Here is a 24,490-nt window from a genome sequence, read left to right as displayed (position 1 = left end):
CCCAAGGAACCCTCCGGAGCTATACTGAGCCATAGTGATGCCCTTGTCCAAAAAAACTTGGTATATTTTTTCTCAACTGCTTGTGGTCATTCCTAGTTTGCAACCACATCCACCTCCAACCAAGTAACTGTCAGCCCTCACATCCACATGAATATTTCAGAAGAAAAAAATTTAAGGCAGTTTGAACAACCTGTTGCTTTGTCGTTGCCAGAAGGGTCTGTGTGGGCCATGGCTTCTCTTGGCTCAGTCACTGGTAAAGAGAGAGGATGCCTGGCTGCTCCATTGTCTACCATGTGCCATGTGCAGGAGGGGAGGCCTCCAGACCAGTTCCAGGCATAAAATACACTGATTAATATTGCAGAGTGATGGATACAGATGTGTGGTGGGTACTCCTTTGGGTATTCCAGCTGCAGGCCCCTGGAAAGGCAGAAGCTGCTCAGCTCTCAGGCTCATAATCACAGAGCCAGGAGGTCTCAAATGAGACGTTCAACCTTGCTGCTGGCAAACACACGCAGAGTTCGTCTACATTAAGCCTGATGAATGTGGCATTAGGCAAGAATCCAGATTTTCATGACCCCTAGACACACTTTGTGCCTCACTTGTTTAATTTCTCTTCTTTTATTAAGACTCAAACTTTTCCCTGGCCAATCTAGAATATTTCCCAAAATGTCCAGGACATGGATAATGTCAGAGAGGTCCTAATGAAGCTGCCACAGGTACTTGCCCCAAAGGCTCCTTAGAGAACCCTTTACATCTGTTAGGTTCATGCATAAGAGAGTATTAGTTACTGCTAAAAAACAAAAACAAACAAACAAAACAAAAACCAAACCAAAAAAAAAAAAAACTCAGGAAGGAAAAAATAAAAAGCTCATGTATCTGTAGTAATTCATGGACCACCTTAATATTACAAAAAAGAATGTTCCCTGTAGCCTTCAATTAATCAACATGCTGTTTTAATATACCTCAGTGAATTAAAACACATCCAGTCCAGCTCACTTTTTCCTGACCATTAACTTCCAAGCCTTGAATTCCCCCTGAACAGGTAAGCAGCTGCTTTGAAGATTTAACTGGCCTGACCCTACCATAGCACAAGCCACCATTATGTAGGAGAGAAGTCCCTTTTCTCTTTTTTTGGACAGCTAAATAATCACTCCTTGGATGCACTGGGTGAAAGGGAAGATTGGTGTCCATGTGAGAGAGAAATGTTTTACAGTCTGGGGTAGGGAGATACAGAGAGGCATATTTAGGCAACCCATAGGTGCATCTTGATGGGTTTTTTTTTTTCTTTCCAATTGTAGTATAGGGAACCCCAAACACTCATCTGATATGTTGGCTCTTGAACCTAGATCATACTAAATAAATCAAAATTCTAAGGTACACTGTCTGATCATGGTCAGCAGGGCCTGGCATTGCAGTGGCACTTATTGAATGGCCTACAGTGTCTACCCAAGGCCTTAAAAAAAAACAGTTTCAAGGTAGATTCATCTCTATTTAATTGACAGGACTTATCTCACTAGTATTTTAGAGGGCTGCAATTTTTTTGCAGCACTTTTTTTAAAGCACCAGGTAATAGGTCCTCTAGCAGGTCCCATTTTTGCCCATTCTCATTTATGAGATGGTTTCCATGCCAATGATTATAATTAAATACTAATATTAGTAGTTTTCAAAAATAAAAGCACATTTGGAATGATCCATGTTTATCTTTAGAGACTAAGAGCAGCAAACACAAATGGATTGAGAGGGATTAAACACAAGGCTAATTGTTCATTAGGCAACATAAGACCAATTAAGTGTGCTAATCCATTCAATATTTTTTCTAGCTGTTTCCATTATTATCCATGTCAAAATTATTTTGCATGTATTAATTCACCTATGTTTATTTATTAATAAGAAAAACTCACTTGAAATGCAGGTCTTGCATCTGTAGTCTTTTCTCAAGCCAAACTTCCACGATAGCAGTAGCAGAAGGAGTTCAAGATGTGACTGGAACCCTCTGTACTGCTCTTCTCCTAAAATAAAATGTAAATTCTTTCAATAAGATTAATGTGAGTGCATTCTCCATCTGTATCGATTCCAGATACTCTCCATGTTTAATTAAGACATATTTTATGCAAAATTATGCATAGTTCTACGCAGTGTTCAATGAAAGTGATCCAGAGTGTACCTGACCAAAAAAATTGATCTAAAATTTATTGCTGATTGCTGGCTATTATTATGCATTAGTTTTTACATTATTTTGATGTGTAATTGATTATCTGTTTGCCAGATATGTAGACAGAGAGTTATTGATAGCTAATTTGATCATCATGTCTTCTAAGTTCCAAAAAGTAATTTTTTTTTTGGCTCAGTTACACATTAATATTGTCAGATTTTGGCTTCCAAAATAATCCTTAGAGGAAAACAGACTTATCATAAAATTATTCACAATGTTACCACAAATATGGGAAATGAGCCACAGGCCAGGTAGCAGTGCAACAGAAATAGGTTTAAGGCTGTGGAAGCTCAGAAGCAGAGCATGAGTCAACACCATGGTATCATATTGCTGTGGAAAAAGGAAATTTTCTACTAGGATTAATTAACAGGAATATTGTCTTCAAGACACAGAATGTAAACATTAATCTCTACTCAACTCTAGTAGGGCCATTTTTGGAGTATGGTGCCCAGTTTTGAGAATAATGTTTTAAGACTATAAATCTCTTGGAGTGCACAGAATATCAACTTGGAGAATTGTGTGGAACAAATAGATTTGTCACAGGTAAGTAAAAAGACTTAAACTGTCACACAGAAGACTAGACCTCAGGAAAAGCTTTTAAATTGTAAGGAATGAGAAACACAGAATAAACTACTGGGAAATTGAGGAAGTTCCTGTCACCAAAGTGTCTAGAAAAAAGTTACCCAAGACATGAGTTACATTAGACATAAATAAAATTGATCTTGATTTGGATAATAGCGAAGGAAGATCAAGATCAAGACTTTCAGGTCCCTTCTAACCCTCTTCATCTCTCAGTGACCTGAACATAATTGAGGGTTCCTGTCCCAGGGTCTGTGTTTTGCAAACCTCTCGTGGTGAGGTGCAGCAGAGGCAGCCAGAGCAGAGAGCATCACGCTCCTCTTGGGGAAGAGAGGGGGAAATGGACAAATTGCAGGAGCAAACAAGGCTGTCCTGCAAGAGAGGGGCAAGCTCTGCCATGCAGGGGCAAATCAAGTGTATGTACAGGGCTAGAAGGGATCACAAGTCTCTGCTTAGTTCACATGCAGACTCCTATGAGTGACTTCAGCAAAGACAGACACATCATGTAAAGACCATGAGCAGTCTCCCCTCTTACTGTAGGGGCTGTGCAGAACTCCCTATGTGTCTGCAGAACCAAGCATTAAATGAGTTCTAATATTAGGACAACAGAGAAACAAGAAAGGAAGGAGCAGCATGACTTGTGCTGTCAACTTTAAAGTCTACTCTGCATGTTCACAGGCTTTGATACCCTCATGTGTAGGCAGCACTCTATAGAAGGTTATAAACTTATGTATGTTTTTGGAATATTTGCATAAGGAAATGAATGCAGTAAATCTGTTGACGTCGTCAATGCAGAACTACCGTAACTCTAAAGCTTTCTGCACTGCAGTGATGATTATGAAACTAGTAGGTAGTTTATGTTATTAACTCAAGGCGTCATCTCTAATAAATACTCATAAAACACATCAGCAAAAGCATAAACTGCAGGAACATGAGTAGGAAATTTGTGACATGCCCTCTATCATAGATAAATTGTTAACACTGCTGTTCAGTAATTATTTAATCAAAAGCATACTTAGGGAAAATCTGAAATAACAGATTTCATTTTTTAGACTAAGAGTCCTATCTTCATTTTAATTACTGAAGCAGGGTTATAGTATATTTTAATAAAAGTGTGAGATGGTATTGAAATTCAAATAGTTCCTTTGAGGTTTTATAGCTCATACAAAATGCAAAAGAAATTCAGAAAGAATTTTTTTTTCCAAATTAATAATTCTTTCTTAAAGAGGGATAAAAAATTAGATGTTGTCTTCTAAAAGGACATTATGTTTTGTCGTGAGTTTGTGAAAAAATATTCATGTCATAGATAGGAAGGATATGTCACATACATTACAGTCTTTCCTTTCTATTCTGAAGTTTACCTTCCATTCAAAAGATACCACACCTTTCATCATTCAAGGCCTCTCTGCATTGACCCTGGAGAATTCTGAAATATTCCTTTTATCTGTCCTAAATCAGGTGAACAATAAAAACATATTGATTTTTCATACAGTATAAATAGTTCTCGAATGTATAAAAATTTAATTCAGGATTCAGTGGGTCAAATACTAGATTGTGATAAATTAGCAACAAACAGTGGAACTAGTCTATGTTGCAGCAACTGGCAGTGCTGTTCAATTTGTCAGCAGTGCTGCACTTCCATCATTTAATAGCTTCAAGAGATAATAACATCTGCAGTTTTGGGTTTTCAAAGTCAGCTTCTTCCTTCCCCCACTCTTACTCAAGAGATAGAGAGGACTTTGTAGCAAAGTCTTTGCACTGTAATAAAACATCTCACTTGCCCCTCTCACTCTGAGCTTGGCCATCACCAGTAGAAGCTGCTGAGGAGCTGATGGCATGAGAACATGAGTCATGAATGTGTCCCAGTCCCCCAACTGGTGTAAATCAATGTAACTGCACTGTTACAAGCTCCAAGGACAGAGATAGCTTGTAAATACAGGAAATATAGGGGTTGTGCAACATAAATAAAGCCAGAAGAGACAATTCAATCTCCTGCCCCAAAGCAGAGTCAGTATTATTGTGTCACTTCTGGAAAAAAGGTTACTTTTTCTTGAAATCTTGTGATGGTAAAGATTCCACAACTCTCCCAGACAACATGTCCCTGTCCTTCAGTACCTTTATGACAAGAACATTTTCCCCTAGAGTCTAGCCTAAATATTTATTTTTATCATTTAAGTTCATTTCTGCTGTAGCTAATGACTGACACCAAAGTTCTTTCATCCCAATTAATTTCTCACACCCTGATCTTGATGCAGCTTTGCTTACAATCTCGTCTGGCCACAACTGTGATGAACCTGAGATTGCTGATTGGATTTGGAAAACTGTGAGTCTCAGGCTGGTGTATGCTTCTCTAGAGGTCTGAAACTGGCACACTTCTCAGTCTGAGAGATCTTCCAGTCTGCTGAATTGGCCATCAAGCCATGAAACATTCATTGCCTCTGGAAAGAGTCAAAGTAATGCTCCTGAAAAAAACAGAGTCCTAGCATTGTTTTTTTTTTTTTTCTTTGTCACCTATTACAGGAACATTCTGTTACGGTTTTTAACATAACAAATAGATACAAAGACATGTTTTAGGCTGTGTGATTAGTACAAAGGAAAGTACTATATCATCAGTGGGATAATGCTTTCTTTCTAAGTTGTAGCACCTCTAATCTTGTACTCTTTAGTGAGATGACAAACGTCAGCCTGCGCATTAAGTGGTTTTAAATGGCATGGAGTTTTTGTTGCATTATGGTTCCGACTAATGCTTAACATTATTATCTCTTATGCTCATTAAAGGAAATGTTTAGTTTCTATCAAAGTAAAGGACTTAGTGTTAGATGAAGAAAATAGCATTGGTTTGAAAATAAAATTGAGTATAAGTAAAAGAAAGAGCTATTGCTGGTGAAAAGGGCTTTGATGAAAACATTATTGAGAATGGCAGAAATGTCTTTTTCTCTGATCATTTCTTCTCTATTAATGGCCTATTCTGCTATGATCAATAAAAACCCCTTCAAGGGTCACAGTTCTTCCCAAGCTGATTACTGCAACAGAAACAAATTGGTTCACAGCCTTTCCTGAGTAAAGTTACTGATAACACTTTATCCTCCCTGTTCATTGCTCTTCACTAGGGCTTGGTCTTTAGCAAAGCAACTGGAGACAGCAGCCTTGGCTAAGCCTCAGGCTGGGGGGCATTTCCACAATGAGGAGATTCACTGTGGCATTTTCCTGGCCCCTGCTCAGCCTCACTTGGTACCAGGGTGAGTTCACCTCCCTTCTGCTGAGATGGAGGGAAGGAGCTTGGCATTGTCTGGTGGTCAGAGATATGTGTAGACTTTTCCAAAGCTCTTGTCCTCATTGCTATCAGTCATGCTTTAGGGCCTGCAGCTCTTCCTCTGCTTGTTTAATCCTCCCATTCCACTGCAGAACCCAGGAACACAGTTTAATGACATCCTTCTGATGTTTCTAAGCCACTTTCCTCCCTGAAATTTTCCAAGACCCTTCAGAATATGGACAGATTCCCTAGCAAGCTCCTTTTTGCCTCCTGCGTCTTTAGGGGATGGTCCTCTTGAGCTTCTAAGACCATTGCTGACTTTTTCAGAGTGGCAGCAGGCAAGAATACCTGAAATTACAAAACAGGATTATTTTCTCAGCCCAAGCACATTCTTCTGGGGTAAAATTGCAATGTCTCAGAGGACCTTTGGGCCTGTAGAGAGGATCTGGATTGGTGCCTGGCACGTAGGCAGTGATCTCCTCACTCTTGCCCACAAACCTCCTGCTGTCTGCAGGCTGAGAACCTTGTGCCCCAAGCCCTTGAGGTCATGTGTTTCTCCAACCAAGTGTGTGGAGAGCAACTGCAAAGGCTCAGCTGGTTACACAACTATGTTAATTATTTTGCCTCTGGGTCTCTAGTATAATTTAGTTTTCCTGAGAACTCCCCACAGTTAACCGAATACTTGCAGTTCATCTCAGACACTTCAGACTTACACCACATAAAAATCTTTCCTAAGCAGGCAAGTAATTCTTTCCATGTCAAGTCAAATGAATGGATTTCTGTTGGAGCCTTTTTCTTGTGATTAATACCAACAGTGAAAATAACATTTAATTTGCCTTATGTCCCTCTGAAAGACCAAAACTGTCTTGACTCCCTCTCAGATGTCTGGAAGAACAAGCATTGCCCCTTCTAAGAGATAATCTTGCTTTTTCAGAAAAAGCTTGTGAACTTTAGGGAACAGAGGGAGAGAGAAATATTTGTAGTGACTTCTTGCACTTTTCACCATTTCTGTGACTACCAAGGAACTGGTGCTTCTTTTGGCCATTTCATTCCACAGTCTTATTTTTCTCCATACAAATCAAGGGGGAAAAAGCATTTGAGGATGGGATTTACCTTAGCAGACATAACCTGCAGCCACAGTGTAAAGGTCTACATCTTTGAAAACTCATATTTCATTATAAAAAAGGAAGAATTACATTTTTAAGGGGGGATTTAATTGACCTGTTTTAGACATCTAAAACATCTAGGAAGAGAGAAATAATGTTCAAAAATTGTTGTGGGGCTTTTTTAAAATTTAAATAAAATGAGTATAAAAGGGCCTTTAAATAAGCAAATAGCATGCACAACCATATAATCTGACTGTTTCATTGAAAGAATCTCACCTAAATGTCTAGGGTGGGACTCCAGCAGTTCAGGCTGTTTTATCCATGTTTCTCACAGAACTGGAATTTTAGTCATAATTTTATTCATAGCCTGCTCTGTAACTGAACTCTAGCAAGGTGCAATGTCAGCGAGAGAGGAAAACATGGTGCTGCTGGCTTTTTCTCTGGTCCTTGCCAAGCTGTCCTCCCTCATTTATTTCCACAAGAGTCTGCTCTGTGTCTGTTCCAAAAAGACACAGTTTTCTCTCTGCAACGCATAGGAGGAAAGCAAAATGTGTCTGAGATCCCACAATGCCATCTTTATTATTTGGAGATCAGTTTGCTTTGCAAAATGAATTTGCTCTCCCAGAATTCGGAGTTTGCCTTTCCATTAAGGTTTGACTTTTTAACCACCCATGAAAGCAACTTAGTTTTGCTAAGGGGCATCTCTTGCGGTGTTATAACTATGCTTGCTAAAGTGTACACAGATGACCTCTGTCAGAGACTGAATAAATGACAGACATGGGCTACAGGAGCCTTTGTTTTAACCCAGTGCAAAGCTTCCTAAGTTATTAGTGCTAAACTGTTAGTCTTGAAGTGGGAATTAATGCAGGGAGGTCTTTTTTCTTGCATTGTACAAGAGGCCAGGTTGGAGAGTCAGCTGTGGTCCATGTGCCTTTAAAGTCAGTAGGTATGTGAATTAGCCATCCAGAATCTTCAGGGATGCCAAATTAAAACCATGTCAAAGTGAGAAAGAAATATATTAGAAGACCTAGCAAGCATTCAAGTCTAAGCTCACTGTTCATCTTGATCTTGTTGGTTTGAAAGATTTGCATTCCAGACCTTTCAGAAAACATTAAGTTATTCTTTCAATCATCTCATAGTGTCAACACATTGGTCCAATATTAAGGTACTCATATATGCAAACTCTTCTCAGTTTACATACTGCATATGCGATAACCTTCATCTTGGTTATAATAAAGACTGAAGCAACAATTTCCTAAGCCAAAAAATTTAACATTCTTAAACTAAAACACTGTTTCCTGTTCATAAAGTTGATTTGGGCTCAGAGCTTCTGTGGTTTGAGTGTGGAGGAGGTTGCACTGCACAAATTAAAGCAAATACATTTCCTTCCAAGTAGTGCTGTCAGAAAGTCACTTCTGCTAGACTTCAGTTTTCATGTAGAGGCGTTTGCAGTATCATAAATACCTGTTCTTCTCACATCAAGAGTCCCTGAGACCTCGGGTTCCCAAATTTCCTTTTTGAGCACAGATTCCCTGACAGGGTTCACCAGAGTTTAGTTAAGTTTAAATTTGGTTCCTGGTGGGTTGAGTTCTTTCTTTTCTTTCTTTAGCCTTTGCTGCCTTCTGTTAAAAGCTGTCGTGCATTTGAAGGTCTCAGATTAAAGGCTAGACTTTGCCTTTTCTGCATAAAACAGCAGGAATCTGAGTCCTATAGCCCCCAGAAGTGGATTCTCATGATTTCCCTCGTGTACTCCTTTTTCCTTCTCAAAGCTACCTTTTATTGCTCTTCTTCTGGTGCACTTTGCAGTGTCTCTCATGCTGGAGCTGGCTCAGTTAGAGCTAAGGGAACTCAAAAGTGCTCTCAAAGCTTCCTGGAGATTTCCATGTACCGTAATCTTGCAGAGATTTCCCCACCTGCTGGATTTTCTATTTGTTCACTAAGTCAGCTAACTTTTAGCCCCAAAAGACAAGAATACTAACAGGATCAGGACAAGGCCTTTATAACATCTATCTTCTGTTCCATGGATGCGATTTTGGTTAAAATAGTCCATTCCTTTACATATTAAAATCATCCTACTTATTAGTTCAACATGTTCCTCTAGCTTTGTGTGGCTGAACCAGGTAATGGCAACAATTACAAGTACATTCCCCTGCTGAACCTCAGAAGAACACAACATCTGCATTGTTCAAGTCTTACAGCCTGGGCGTATTTAACTTCAGGGTTCAGGGATTTGGGAAAATCTCTCACCTTTATGTTGTCTCCTTGTACCAAGAGTCTATAATCACCCACTTTTGCCCAATATCTGTTAATGTGGCAGAGGACTAATTACAGTACAGGCAGCCTGTACCTACACAGGGACTGCTCATGGCCTTGATCCTGACATTTTGTCCCCAGGACTGACCCACCAGGATGTTGCTGTTGCATTAGTGTTTTTGATTATTTGGTTTTTCCAAACTAAAATTTAATTACATTTTCCCACTGTGCCCCAGGAATGTAATTTTTCCCTGTCTTTACAGCTGAAAATGTATCTCTCACATGAAATTGAAAGATCTCCACTGATTTTCACTGAATAACTTTTGAGTTACACCACCATAAATATCAGGGAAGCAGACCAAGTTATTCTTTTGTACCATTTGAATTCACAAATCCACTAGTACTAACTCTCTTGTGATCCTAGCTGTAGTAAAGTAGACTAAGGGGGCTGTTTTTATAGATATACCTTTGTTTATGTCTCATATTTACTTCATATTTACTGCTTAAATCAGTCAAAAAGTACTTACAGAACCAGGAAACAACTCTCCTTATGACTCATATATTACTAGGTCCAAACTGTTCTTAAACTGCTCCAGCCCAGAGTTAACATTTTTTAAAATAAATCCCAACTGTCAGTGGATGACTAGAGGTACACAATTCACATCTAAAATTATTCAGATCCTAATGTCACATTGTGTTAAAAAATTGTGAATTAAGCTAGACATTTCATAATTCTGGACATCTGTCTTTGACAAATAAATATGTCATTGTCAAGCAAAACAGCCCTAGGAGAATATTAAAGATGCTACTATCATTTTAAAAAGAGACTACCATAAGGAATTGAAAGAGCTAAGGCTATGTTTTCCACAACTACAGATGAAGAAGCAGCTAAAGATTATTAAGATGACAGCAAAGACTGTAATTTCATAAAGTTTTATCTGTAGCTTGTATCACACATCTGAGCTCTGTGAATGACCCTCTACATGATTTAATCATAAATGGATTTTGCCTCATTGTTCCTGTTGATTGTGGGTTTTTTTCTCCATTTCCTAGATGATCTTTTCTGTGTTTTGGTTTGGTTCTGAGAACTGAAAAATGCTTCAGGTATTAAGTAGGATAGGACTTTGAACTCTGTTCCACCTGCTAATTCTCCATTGGATATTCAGCATAAACTTGTCACAGAAGCAAACTACATCTCAACATGTAGGAAGTGAGGAACAGAGACAACACTAAGGAGAAAGCATTTTCTCTTTTTGTGGACTATTTTTACCCCACAGACTGTTATTCCACTGTGTAAACTCAAGATAGGCAAAAGAAAATGCACTTTGCAGGCTCATCTTGGATCAGTTGGAATCCTCAATATCTTTAATGTGCTCATATTTTTACCACTTGGCTGGTGATGCTGTGTCTTGCAGATTGCTGTGGCAAATCCAGCAACATTTCTTCTATAGACCAGCCATACTGCTGTATAATAAGGTACCCTCAAAATCTGCATTTTACTAAAATAGATGCCATGATTATCTAAGAACAGCCTGCTGGGAACTTGCAGAGTTCAACGCTACATTTATATTTTCTGCAATAAAAATGGCAGTCTGACTCCAGTTCAGCACTTTCCTCAATACTTTCTCTGGACAATGACAGTGTCATTGTTCACAATATCAATGATTATCAACATCTACCTTCTCTGCATTTCAATCTTTCCTTGTACAAGGGTAGGTGATATTCCATTAATCAAGGGGTTGTCATTTAAAAAAATAAATGCCTAGAGGAAACTTTATCAATATTCTCATGTTGAGCTCAAAAACAACCCTTTTGTGCCAGTGGCTTTCACTCCTTATTGCTAAAACTTTCCTAATTTTCCCTGTGGATGCAGAGTCTGCTGAAAATATATTATCATTAGGATTGCGTTTCTCAAAAAAGTAGAAAAGCATAGATATCAGGAAGTTAATCATGGACCCATGAAAAATCACAGCCGACAGGCTGAAAACTGAAATTTTACTGTTATTGGGGAACAGCATAAAAAAAAAAAAAAAAAAAGAAACCTTTACCTTACAAGCAGACTTTGAGCTATCAGAACATACACTGAAAAACAGCATTTCATAGGGATTTCTGGCTAATGTTTTGGAAGAACAGACAACTATATGGATTAAGTTTTTCTTCACCTAAATGCTTTCCTGCAGTACTTTCTTCTACATTATCCTGTTGAAGTGGGATTTTGCACTCTTGGCTCCCTAGGAATGCACCTCCAGCCAAAGGATTTAACCCAATGCCTCCTTATCATTTCAAAAAACAGCATCAGCACTATTTATGGTGAAGTGTATTAGTAGAAACATATCTCACTAGGATTTCACACCCTACCTGTGTTCTTAGTTCAGCAGGTAGCTGCAATCCTTTTCCCATGATCCTGGCAGCTACATCTCCACAGTGCCTGTGTCCTGACACAGACCACAGTCTGCTGGGTGGGATGTACTACACATTTGTCCAGTTTGTGCCCCACGTGTTCAGTCCTCATTCTGTTTATTACTGGGAAAAAAATGAAGCTGATTTCCCTTTCCATGTTAGTGTGATGGCTTCCCACGCCACTTCTTGGCAGCTTTTTTCAACCTGTTAAAGCAGAATGATGAGCTGTCATGAGAGGGTAAAACTCCACCAGTTTGTTTGCCTGATTGAAGATTTGTGGCAGGTCTCCTGAAACCCCTCTGTGATGTCAGCTCACACAGGTAGCTTCCCCTCAGCTCATGCAGGCACACAAAATGTTCACAAAGATGATATATGGGCTGTTGAGCATCCTGATCAGTGTGTAGCTCAGCTTCCAACACCTCACATCTGGCAGAGAGTTTCCAGTGCAACTAGTGAAATCCATGAGCTGCCTCTGTGGTATTAAGCCAATAGAAATGTTCTTACCTCCTTTTTGGAATACCAGAAACTACAAATAATCCTGCTAATCTTAGGCTGGCCGTAGTGACCTGATGTAATTTTTTTAAAATGGCTTTTGGAAGGAGGAAGTTCCTCCTGCAGCTGTTGGAAGGGTTAGACATCCTGCCTATGAAAAACCAGATTAACTAATCTCCTCGAGATCTGGGAGAGCAGTGTCCCTGCTTTTTAAGCATTTTTTTCTGGGTTGGGGATGAACCTGTCTCCCTTGAGCTCTCTGCACTGATGACAGAGGGAGCTCTGTTGATACACATGGCTAGGCTCCAGGCCTTTGAATTATTAAAATTAAATAGGATTAAGTTCGCCCATTTTGTTTCTTTTTTTTACCTATGGTAAAAATATGCTGGAATTACTGAATTTACCTAAACTTTTTTCTTCTCACTAGAAGTTTGGGAGTATTAATTTTTTATCACTTTAAAATTTCAGATTTTTTTAGCACAAACTATAATGTATATTACCAGTGGAAATATTTTTATATAGTAGGGACTTTACCACATGCTCCAGTTGTTTTTATATCCGTTATTGCTGTGCCATTTTAATGCAATTTTCCGCAGACTCCCGTGTTATTAACCTGCATTCATCATTTATATCCCTCTCCCGAGGCTTGTAGTAAGACTCTATAGAAAAAGATAAACAAATTACAGATACAGGAATTAATTGTTGCCTGACTGGAGCACCCCTCCCAAGGAACTTCAGGAGCACTGCTTGGAATGAAGCAGCCCATAGGCCACACTGATGGGAATGGTAGGAAGAAGGTTGAATACAAAACCATATACAGGGAAACACAGATTAGGGCAGATATGAGAAAATGGAAGGCAGTGAAAGTGGAGACAAAATTACTGCCTCCAAGGAATGAGGGTCTGAAAATCAGACATTAAACACTCCTTCCAGCCAGGCTGGCTCCCCATTGCACACACAGCCTTTTCTACCAGCCATGCCACCTCTGATGAGCTCTGCCTCTTCTGTTTAGGTCCCTGCCCACTGAGTTCAGGCACAGAAATCCCGGTTCCTTCATAAGGGAGAGGAGACAGAGTGGCTCAACCCTTCCTGCAGATCCTGGGTGTCCCCTTGTCCCAGCCCCATCACCAACCCAGGACAGCTGCCCCAGGCTTGGCAGCACAGCCCTGGAGGAGGGCAAGGGGAGGGTGGGGAAAAGGAAGAAGGGCCACAGGGCTGAAAAGGAAGACATTAAAAGAACAGTAGAGAGAAGAAGAAAGGACATGAGAGTGAAGTGAATTCAGAGGAATGTGAGGGCACATCAAAGAGATTGTGTCTCTTAAAGAAGCATATGGTGCCTCGAAGCTCAGGGGAGTTGTGTTGTGCTACAGTGGGTAATGACAAAGAGTAGCATACTGTCCCTTTCCCTGAAAATCATGTGGTTGAAACAGATAAAATATGCCAGAGGAGAGATGAGTGCCTGGCCCAGTGTCCAGCAGGAGCTCAGGAGCACCCAGCAAAGCCCAGCCAGGTGTGCCAGCAGAGAGGGACTGCTGCCCTCGGAGCACAGGCAAAACCCAGGGCACAGAAAGCTGTGACAAGGCAGAGGGTATGGAAAGGGCAAGGGAAGGGTGCAAAGCTTGGCTCCAGTAAGGTTTGCTAGCCTGACCTCAAGTGTACACAGAGCCCATGAGAGAGTGAGAGCATGACTGAGTTCTTTGCTTGGAGCAAAAATAGAGGCTGTGAAAGAAACGGGAAAGAGGCAGGCAGATACAAAAGAGAAGAAAGCTGGGGAAGAAAGGAAAGGAACATGAAAACACTATCCTCAAAACAAGGCAGACATGCCAACCATATTAATTTCCAGTACAAATGCCCTTCCTCCACTGCAGCTCGATGAGGGATCTGACCACAGTTAAGTTTACGTTGTGTGTTTTCAAAATAATAATAATGACAACAAAAAAGCCAAAGCTAGAATTAAAAGTCAAAGGCTCAGCTTAATTCTGAAAGAGGAACAGAAGGAACAGCTTTGCATGGAGGTGAATGTGTTTTTCTCAGTCTGCAGAAGAGTTTTGTGGGTGGTTTTAAGAAGTTTCACTGGTGGAGCTGATAGTTCTAAGAAACAATCTCTTCTGTTACATTCTACAGTTATTTTTTAGCCACAGCTGTCAATCACACTGCTTTTCAAAGAAGGGAAATGTCAGTATCTCTGCTCTGTAGAGACAGCACAGAGATGAGAAACAGCTTGCCCAGTATCAGTCAGTACAGGGTCTGTAAGGCAGCCAGGACCAATAAGAACCCCACCAACAGGATCCCAGCCTGGCCCACACCTCCCCTGTGTCCCCTCTGTGAGGGCTGGGTGGGGTTAGTGTTGATCTGATGAAAAAGTCCTGAACCTCACAACCACAGGGTAGATTCCCATTTGCCTCGACTGCTGTGGGGACAAAGGAGAGTGGCCATTTCCATGCCACATCCCAGATTGTAGGGATCCCTTCTGGAGACATACTCTGGAACTGCTGAATGCAGGGGTGGGAGCCAAGTTTTTTGGCTTCACTATAGTCATTCAGTGTATGACTGGGAGGAAGCAATTAATGTTTTAGGCAATGATCTCCAAAGTCTGAAATAGACACCTCTGTTTAATGTTTTTGCTGTAGAAAGGAAATAAATCTACACATAATAACAGCAGCAATAAGTGGAAATTAGGGAGATGTTTTCCCTACTTGTGGAAACATGACCTGTTCAGATGCTCTTGTACCTTCTCCTGCAGCATCTGCTTCTGGCCTCTCTCTGACACAAGATGCTGGGCTAGATTGGACTTGGTTGCAGTCCAGCCTGAAAATATCTGTGTTCCTAAAGAAGTTTTGAAGTTTTCTCACATTCTGTTCCTCAATCTGTAGAGAAAAGCCCAAATAAAACATAATCTTCTCCTTTGAGAAATCTCACATTGCATACTTTCTTATATTCTGAAGCAAAATTTCTTTCAATACTCTCTTCAAAGCACTTGTACTCCTGACAGGAGTTTTGTAGTGTGCTTATCAAGGCTCTGTTTTCCCAGTGGAGGGCCACAGCTCATTACTACAGTCACAGAGTCTTTCCATAATGGCTTTTAAAACACCTTGCCATCCTCAAAACTGTCTGGTCTGTTCATTCTTGAAATGACCACCTAAAATAACAGTATGGGTTGAGATGCTCTGTTTGCTTTGCAGTTTTTAGTATGAGATCATTTAGCACCTTTCATACTTCAAATTTGCAGTTTGTTAAACCAGAAAAAAAGCATTAGGAGATGAAAACAGAGCTTTTGAATCTGAATTCCATCATGTCATGGGAAAATATTTCTTTTTGTGCTAGAAGGGGAGGACAGATGAAGAACAGGTATTTGTTTAAAAACATGAGAGGCCAGACTGGTGCATGGATGAAATAGTTCATTTTCATTATGTCCCAAATTCAGATCAGTGCTCTTTTAATATAGTTTTTACTATTACAAAAGGGATTGTGACTTCTATTACAAGCACCTTGCTTCACAGGAAAAAAAATGTCAATTTTCCATGATGGATGCCATTCCAGAAAAGCTATGTGATGAATGTGGAAAATGCACTATCCCAGGACACTGGCAGAGTCCAGTGTCTGAAACACAACCTGTACAGGGGTAATAGTAAGAGATGTGGCTGGTTTTCTTTGAGAGCCAGGCACAGAGGTGATGCTCTCTATAAGAAACTGGTAGATAATGGATCCAACCTTGCAGACAGTGGTAAACAGCCTGAGATTTCAGACAATACTGTAGGAGTGATGAGGGAAAATTCAAACCCACATGACAATAGTTTTAGGCAGAAAAAAAGCCCAAATCTTTAAGAGGACCTTTAAGTTACGGATTTCTGGAAGCTGGGAAATTTACTAGGAAAAAAATTACTAAATGTTTGTATTGTGTGTCATTCCATGCCATTTAAGGAATTATGAAACATATAAAGGACAATGACAAAGGAAAACAACCAAACCTCTAAATCCAAGTAATGAGACAAAACAGAGAAAGCAATCAGCCAGATTCATCATCTTCATTTCATCCAATTTACACCCACTGTAGAGTTGACCCCTGTAGGAAAAGAAAGCTCAGTCAGTTATTGCCCAGTCATGTTGGGTATTACAGTCCCTCCCCACAGACCACTAGTGGCCCATACATTGATTTTGCAATCAGGCCAAAAGCAACATCCTTAACACCACACTGGATTATTGCCCTGACTCTGACTCAGGGAACATTTTCACTAGCTCTTGTGTTTTCCTTGGAGACCTTTCCATCTAAACATTGACCAAGCTCAACCTGCTTTAGCTTTTGAAATATGACAAGGTAATAAATCAGAGCCACAAGCAAGCAGGCAGCTGTGCTGTTGCAGTTAGAGGGAAGGCTGCCATACAGTGCCAGGACAGCTCCCCATCTCACACTGCCAGCAGCACTGTGCCTGCCCAAACCATACCCCAAGGCCAACAGGACCCTTCCTGTGATCCCACTCCATAAGGGGGTAGGAAAGGGATACAGGTAGCCAAGCCATGGTTTCAGTGATTTTCAAAATTAACCTTGATGCCACGGACTTCTCAATCACACCATAGGACTCTAGATACCACTTCATGGGTAAACCCTTGCTCAGGTTAGAAACCTGTCTTCTGCCCTGGAATGCTTCAGGCTGGAGGGAGGAGAGCAGTAAATCCTGGTGTGCAACAGCACTGCACCACTGGCAAACCTCTGGTCAGTGGACAAGCCCCAAGATATAGATGTTAGATGTTAGGGAGGAATTCTTTACTTGAGGGTTGCCCAGAGAATCTGTGGACACCTCATCCCTGGAAGTGTCCAAGGCAAGGTTGGATGAGGCTCTGAGCAGCCTGGTCTACTGAAAGGTACCCTTGTCCTTGGCAGGGCATGGGAACCAGATGAGCTTTATAGTTCATTTCACCAAAGTCTTTCTATGGTTCTATGAAGCTGTCCCCATGTTCAAAATTGCTGCAGCAGGTCCATCTTCTGCCCACCACAGCAGCCTTTCCCACATAAACCCTGTGCTCCTCCCAGCACTCCTCATTCCATTACAGTGCTTTTGAGGAAAAAGAAATGTGACATTTTGTGCCCAGCACTGGAGGAGCCATTGGGAGACTTCCAGATGAGTTTAGGGAATTTTTATCCAGCACATGAGTGTCAGACAGTGGAGCTCTGCTCCACAGCTGCTTCACTGCCAGACTCCTCACAATAAGGCTGGCAGACCCCAGCTTCCTGCTGGAAAGAGGAATCCTCCTCCAGCCACTTGCAGCCAGCTTACAGCTGCTGCAGCACTTTTGAGGGAAATTTGTCCCTCTACTGCCAGCACCAATTTGTGCACATTTGCAGGTGTGACAAATTTGCTTCGATGACCTCTGGGAAGGCAAAAGCGTTGCCTTGAAAGTGTGTCAGTGGTACCACTTAGCACATTTTCTACTTCAAAGTGTTCTACCAACATTAATGAAGTGAGCTTAAAAATAAGAGCTGAAAACACCCTAATAACATGAAAATATTGCCCTGGAACAAGTATATAAGCAAGAAGGCAACAAAGCCATTATAAAATGAGGACATTATTATTTCTTTTCTTTAATGAGCTTGCTCTACCCAATCTAATTTAGAAGTAGCTCATCTGTTCAGCTGAAACCCTTCAGTCATTTTTTTGAGAGCATTGTGAGGTGGGATATAGCAACTATGGATGTAAAATTTCAGTTCTGTGACCCTGGTGGCCTGGGAGAATATAGTATTCTATTTAGGAAGATCTTAAATTACTTCACTTATCACTCCAGACTATTTTTAAGATATATGTAAATGTATGGTACAGAGTCCCTCAAAGCAACAGTCAGCCCCCATTTTGAAGATCTGAGACTGAGGGACTCAGCTGAGATTTGACCAGGAGCTGTACACAGTCACAGGTGTAGTTTTGTTCTGAAAGCATCATCATAACACATGTAGCTGTGAATAGATCAGAGAGGTTTGAACAAAGCAAGCAAATATTGCCAAATCCAGGCTTCTCATAAGTTAGTCTCCCATTGCTTTTAATAGGGTTAGGATTTTGCCTGCTGGACTGAATTCCCAGCTCTACACTGAATTCAGTGTAGCAGAAATCCCTTAATCTCTCTGTGCATCCTTCTCTCTCTGCTCTTTCCTATCTCCTCATCTGTGGATAAGGATGATACTAACGTCTGCCTCTATGGGTATTATGAGAACTAATTAACTGAGCTTTCAGGAAAATTTCCGCAGCAAAGGCAAATTTCTCCTCTGGAGATAAAACACACGCACACACACAGATAGATACAGATACTTCTGTGTATTGATAGATATACACATATAATCTGGTATATATAATATACCTGTCACCTGCCAGACCTTTCTTAATGTCAAGGCTCCTCTTTTCTCTGCGTTGTCTTCCTTTTACAGTCCCACTATTTTTAAATGCTGTATTTTATTTAAAGTCAGTGTGGAGATGTCAGGCAGGTAGTTATTAAAAAAATAAAAGGAAAGAAAGAAAAAAGAAAAGCCTTTGCCTTCTCCTTATTTAATAGCATTTTTGTTCTGCAACCATTGTTCCTGCCAGTCAGAAAAACTGCTTGGTTTTTAATGAAAAATCCTAACAGCAACAAATTGCAACCCTCCCTTTCAACACAGACATGCCCTTTGAATTTAATTATGCCTCAGGCAATGCATTACAACGAGCGTGTGATAAGTGACACCAAAAATCTTCCAACAAACACAGCAAAAATATCCCCCACCGGGCAAAACTAGCTGAGTACCAGATTGCCTGGTCAGGGCCGGGGTGTCACACCTCGGCCCCTGCACAGCCCTGGATCCCGGCTCCAGAACTCCAGCCTCCAGGGAGGGACATTCCTGGAGGGGTGACCCAGAGCCCCCAGCAGGAGCCGGAGGAGCCGGGGACAAAGGAAGTGGAGGAGTTTGGGAGGTTTCCTTTCCTCCCGGAATAATTTCTCACAAGCTGTGTCAACTATCCACAGTTACACAAATACTTGAAATATCAACATTTCCCATTTGGAGGGAGAGGCAGCACCGATTACCTTTGGTTTTGTTGTCTTGGCAGCTGCCACAGCCAGAGAGAGGAGACTGCCTGGGATTTTTCTGATTGTTCGCAGAAGAAAATTTCCTTTGAAAACAAACACCCACAGCCCTGCCTGTAATGCAACACCAGGGTCAAACTCTGTCCTTTTGCATCCTTCTGGATGCTAACTTTGGATAATGCAAGGCCTCTGTCTTACTCAGATCTTCTGGGATGGCCAGTGACTCTCCCAAGAGGAAGCAGACCATAGAATCGTAGGATCCCTAAGGTTGGAAAAGATCTCCAAGAGCATCGAGTCCAACCTTTGACTGAACACCACCACACCCACTAAACCATATCACAAACAGACACGTCTACTCAGGTTTTGGCCACCTCTGGCAATGCTGGTGGTGCACAATGATTGGGTCTGCTTATTATTAGGATGCAAAGTATTCATTGCAAAGGGAGACAACAGTCACAGACACCTCCTGACTGCTGGTGGGCAAATATCAGGACAAGTTCTACTTAACCTCAAAAGCCATGTGGATGTAAACATAAAATGAAGCAATTCCAGTCCTGCCAGAGGGTTTTGTTATTTCAAAGTAGCTGCATTGGATGTGGTCTCTCTCTTCCATTTCCTTTCCTGATAGTACAGGTGCCTTGGCTTACTCATATTTTAAGAGAGGTGAGTTTTTATTTTTATACCAGATATAGCTGCTCTGGGTCTGAAGACCCTTTTGCTCATGTCAGGGAGCTGTTTCCCTGCTGTGGTGCAGCTCTCTCTTGAGCTTCTGCAACAGCTGTTTTCATTGAAGTCTTAAAGATGAAAGACAGACAGAGCTTTTAAAAAGAGAGGACTGGGATTCACAATCAAGTTATTGCAGTTTAATGTGTTTCTGTGCAGCAGCTGAGCCACACCAGCCAGCTGGGTTCACACTCTCAGCTTCAGAAAATTCAGGATTTAAACTACACATTACCATGGCCTGAGTATGACTCTGGTCAGACAGCCACAATAAATCGTTCAATTTCTTGAGCACAATAACACCATCATGTAACTGAGTTTTCCAGATATTTAAATGCTTAATTCTTCCTTTCACCACTAACTTGCCCTGCAACCATGGGTCTAATCACCTCCTTAGCTTTCAGACTTCAAGTGTCAGATGAATATGAGGAGTGCTTACACAAAAGGGTACTATTAAAACAAAAATGAGAATCTGTGAGGTGCTGAGATATTCTGGATACCTGGCCTAAGGGTCGCTTTAAACACCCCATTCTGCTAAGTGGAATCAGAGCAGCAGTGCTTTGCTTTCAGTCGCCCCCTTGTTATTTATGCAGCTGTGGAGCTGAAAAATGACTTTAGAGTTCTGTGTTTTGCTGCAGTAAACAGAAGCCAAGAGGGCTGCACAGCTCTACAGGAACCGAGGAGCTGCACTGCTTTGTTGCATGTTTTAATGTGAACCTCTGAGTCACAGTTCTTGTACCAAAATATTTCCAAGTACATCTCCTTTCAAAGACAAAAATTTCAGGAGCTGCTGTCATGTGTCACACACAAACAATGTGAAGCATAACATCAAACACTTGGAAAGTGTGCAAGTACACCAAAAGGAAGGAGGGTGATTTACTGAGCTTTAGTTCAATATAACTGCATGAGTTTTACACCTAGAGGACTTGGGTTGCTGAAACTGTTACCTGTGAATAAAGCTTCCCTCTGGCAAGTGATAATTAATTCTTAGATTTTAGAAGTTTCTGAATTTCAGAGACCCCCGAGCACATTTGTATGAAGATTAGACATTGTTTCTTTTCTCCTTTTCTCTTTGAAGTCTTTTCTTCAAAGATTGCAGCTCACTGCTCAGACTGCATAAATCCTCTCTTGACAGAGCTGGCTTTTCTCTGCACTCGCAGAGCTTTGAGTCTGACTCTGCTCTCCCTTACCCTGCCCCATCAAAGAACAGAGAGATTGTCAGCACCACACCGCTGCCAGTGGGGAGGAGAATCAAACCCTTTGCCAAGAACATCAAGTGAATTGCTCACCCCCTGTGGGGAAAATTTACCACCTAACAATGCAGTAATTGATATTGATGGTGTGTGTCGTTCACATTTCAATTTTTTAGAAACTTGTTTTCAGGATTGTGAGAAGCCAGGTTACAGTGATCAAAGGTCGAAGTCTTTATTTCCCTGTAAAACAACTTCCCTGGGGCTATGCCTGATGTGGGAAGAAATTTGTGGTTTTGGAAAGAGATTTATGCAAGGCACGTACCTAAAGTAAAAAAGACCAAGGATACTAAATTACACGAGTGAGATTTTCTTCTTATTTACACACCTATGAATTGTGAGCAACTGCTCAGATGCTGAAGAAATGAGCTCATCCACATTTTTAGTTGGAGTAGTAAGTGCTGGGTCCATAGAAATGCAGTTGAATTCTTGATGTTCACACCTTAGACAAACTTCTCTCTTCTCAAGCTGTGCTTCTCTGATCTTGTCATGAAACAATATTTTGCAACTTCTTTTCCAATGAAAAAAAAAGGAGAAGTGTTTTCTGTTCTTTTCTGTCCTGTTGAACTAATTTTGGGAATGGAAAATGGAAAAAAAGAAAAATAAAAGGGAAAGAAAAGCAAAATATTCATATAATCCAGGAATTCCTTTTTTTACAGCTTGGGATAAATAACCCCCACTAGTGAGAAATTAGAAAACCAGTGTTCCACTTTTATAATTCACTGAATGCTCTAGCTGTGTGCGTAGCTGAATTTCAGGGTCTTGGTGTTAAAGTGTTAAATAGTACAAATCTTCAAATATTCCTACTGCTGCCTCTGCTTGAAATAAATGGGCAGGAGATCTTTCTCCTTTTGAATGCCTTTATTAAGAAGAATCAGCTCAGGTGGGGACAAATCGACGGGTTGCGCCCTCGCCGCCACTGCTCCCAGGCGTGGCACGAAGCAGGAGGATGATGCAGTTTTGTCCGCTGGTCTGCAGACAGAACTGGGGACTCTGTCCTCACGGGAGAGTCGTTGAGTCCTTGGTTTGTTGGTTTAGAAACCCGGGGGGTCTCTTTAATCAGTTTCTTTTCAGGTTAGGGTGAGAAATAAAAAGATTCAAGCAGGTACGGGACAATGCTCCCATCCTTAGACGTCACTTTAAGTCACTTGTTGGCTCGTGATTTTAGGGGTTTTTCTTATAAAAACTGTAAAACTGTAAAAACCCAGGGTGCACTGCATTTCTCATTTGCATGTTGTCTCTGGTGTCACTGCCCATTCTCTTTACCCTGGAGGGTTTCCCTTGGTATCTCCTTGGCATACAGCTAGCATCAGGGAAACAATCAGTTAATCACCCGCCATTAACTGGTGATTAAGGGCTTTTCTTCGGCAGGGAACCTAAAGGAGTCTGACTCGGTCTGGCTTGGTTTTTTTTTTAACTCTGAAACTTAAAAAAAATTACAATTTTCTATTCATAACACTGCTGTCAGCTGCCCTCCTTCAGTGACCACTTCCAACAACATGTGTGTGAGTTAGTGAGTGATTTCCTCACTGCTGAGGTGAATAAAAGTTGTACCATTCAGTCAAATTCATGTACATTAAGTTTCTACTCAATGTGGTCACAGTGATGATCCAAGACAAGCAATGGGATAAGAGGAAACAATGTTCTACAGTCTGGCCAAAATTGACACCTTTCCATGTGGTAACATTGTGGTTTTAGCCAAATCACTGCAAGTCACGGCAGAAGTTTTCACACTGAAAATACATGGCTGTACGTTCAGTGATGTGAATTATATTTAATTTTCACACTGCCTTGCTCTTTAGCAAGTACCTTAAAAATACCGTAGACTCTCATATGCATTGGAAAGTACCAGAGTAGTGAAGTGCCTTGCCCAAGACATCAGGGCAATGACAGAATAAGGAGTAGAGCCTGGAGCACACATACATCCCATCTTCAAACCACTCTTTGTGTTACATTGCTTCCCAGTTCAGTGTCCCTACTGGTCTGGTCATGCACAGCATGAGCAAAGTTAAGCATTCTTGACTCTTCTCTCACACAATTTCACAGAAATTTCCTTTCATAGCCTGACATAGGAAATATTTCTAACTCTTATTATTATTATTCTTTTTTTCCCCAAAAAATTTCAATGCACCGACCTGAAATTTTGGGTCATTTCTTGGAAGTGGCCCTCTGAGCCCCATATGCCTCCTTCACCTACCTTGAATATTCACAGCACAGCCCTGTGTGGCCCAATGTGCCGGATACACAAGTGCAACTGCACCAGCAGAGCCCTGTCCAGGGGCCACAGGCCAGATGACAAAGAGCCAGGGAAGGAGGTTCACAGCTGAATGTCTTTGCCCAGGGGAAAGCAGACCAAAGAATACAAAATGTCGGCAGAGGGCATGTTGCCCTTGATTGAGCCCCCGCTGGCTGGAAACCCAGAATTAACAACAGCAACAACAACAAGAAAATTAGTAAGGCTTGCCAGCTGGGGAGAGACATCTGGCTAGTGATCAGAGGGGCATGTGAGTCAATTAATCCATCTCCGAGCTGGATTAGCACATTGAAACATGCTTCCCTTCACTGCTGCAGAGGGACCTGTTGAATGAGCTGTAAAGATGAATGGAACTAAAGAAATTTAATTTAGATGAAGAAAAATGGCTCTGAAGTAGTGAGTGGGTGGTTTTTACATGCCTTATGTACTGCAAGAATTAAGCACAACTCAGAGAATTTAGGGCATGAAACAGCCATTTGGATACAGAAGCTCTTGCATTTCAGATCTCATTGATTTAAAATTTGTATCTAGATATCTGCCAATTTATTTTTCATGTTTATAGCATATCCAGGGAAAAAGATACTCCTGCTTAGGAAAAATAACTCTTTCAGTCCATTCTTTCACAACTGTGGTAAATCAAGTTAGTGTCACCACAGAAGCTATTCTTGGGCTCTTTGCTATTAAATGGAATGGCAGGACTGTTGCTTGAGGGTATCATGCTGCATTTAGATCTGGAGAGATTGAGACTCAGTCTCCACCTTCTCTGTCCTTGCAGATCAATGGGACATGGTCTTCTTAAATACTTTTCAGATTGTCAGAGATAGGACCTGAAGGGATGGCTTTGGTCACTGAGTTCAGTTCTTGCTGTCATGAACCATCAGGTCATATTATCCCTTCTTTGGAATTCTTCAGCTCCCTCTTAAATTTTGT

General features: G+C 41.0%; 1 protein-coding gene and 1 long non-coding RNA gene across 7 annotated transcripts in view; one reads left to right on the top strand and one right to left on the bottom strand.

The window, feature by feature from the left end:
* Positions 1-24,490, top strand: part of GRM3 (glutamate metabotropic receptor 3) — a 102,605-nt gene that overhangs the window by 10,451 nt on the left and 67,664 nt on the right. The window lies entirely within an intron of this gene.
* LOC135301598 (uncharacterized) lies at positions 1,901-24,126 on the bottom strand. Its single transcript, XR_010363352.1, has 7 exons — positions 23,504-24,126; positions 21,635-21,873; positions 16,264-16,358; positions 15,027-15,162; positions 12,830-12,954; positions 11,762-12,007; positions 1,901-2,009 (listed from the first exon to the last, which is right to left on the bottom strand). It is a non-coding gene; the product is annotated as an uncharacterized LOC135301598 (long non-coding RNA).

This window comes from Passer domesticus, chromosome 5 (genome assembly GCF_036417665.1).
Source record: "Passer domesticus isolate bPasDom1 chromosome 5, bPasDom1.hap1, whole genome shotgun sequence".
NCBI lineage: Eukaryota > Metazoa > Chordata > Aves > Passeriformes > Passeridae > Passer > Passer domesticus.
The sequence above is the reverse complement of the archived record's forward strand: the minus strand, read 5'-3'. Positions and strand labels throughout refer to the sequence as shown.